Below are 1,067 nucleotides of genomic sequence, written 5' to 3' on the forward strand. Positions count from 1 at the left end.
CATGTATGTTTTATAATGGTGTGTGAGTTGTTTGTGATCAGGTATAACTGTCTAATAACTAATTTCATCATGCTCCCATATCTCAATCTGTTTCACAAAGTATTACGAAAGTCTTCAAATAACTCTGTAAAAGATGACTGCTTTCATCTTTCACAGTAGTCATCTTTGTCTGCTTTCATTAGACGGGCTCGGCATCTAAACCCTAAACTACACTGGGGAGATAAACCAAATGAGCAGGATAGTGGAGTAAGGGAGGGTTATGGTCAGACGGGCTCGGTCGGCATCTAAACACTAATCCGCTAAAATGACACAAAAACCTGCAGAGTGGGATAGTGGAGTAAGGGGAGGCCACGATAAGACAGGTCTGGCACCTATACACTAAACCCACAAAGATGACATCTACCAATCCAGAAACGAGACGCATATATGTCCGCACATATGCTCTCTCCACAGATCAACAACCAAACTATATGTTTTTTGTTAAATAAAGGGAAGAACTTCCCACTAAACCTACTCCATGGCCTAAGGCCGCAAATGGAAAGATTGTAAAATCAAATTCTAGAAACAGGAAGAAGCCTCGGCTCTCCCATGTCTTGTCTGCGATATCACCACTTCTGTGGAAGCGTAAGTTAAAGCACCAGGTAGTAGTAGTAGTATGAATCCTTTCAACATATGACGTTACATCACTCGGCGTCAATTATGGGCTCAATTGGGCGTGCATTGTTTACGTAAGACTATACTGGTCCGGGCAGAATGCTGCCTTTTACTCATTTTACATACCTATTTACACTAAAATAGGAAATATTGTTTACCTACATATACTTCAAACACCTTTATTTATTTTTTTAATGTTTAAAAAAATGTTCTAAAATTTAATTTGCAGAAGGAAAAAAAGTTAATATTGGGGGCTCATTAAGGCGCGCCGGTGTCATCCCTATTCGTCATTATAGCGACCGAGCGAATATTCATTGCTGATCAGTGTGCATTCTATGACTTACTATAAGGTAATAAACTAGAGTTAACTCCCTTGCAATTCACAGTCACTTTCCGTCGGTGTCGTCAACAAC

Source organism: Patella vulgata, chromosome 7 (assembly GCF_932274485.2).
Source record: "Patella vulgata chromosome 7, xgPatVulg1.2, whole genome shotgun sequence".
Taxonomy (NCBI): Eukaryota; Metazoa; Mollusca; class Gastropoda; family Patellidae; genus Patella; species Patella vulgata.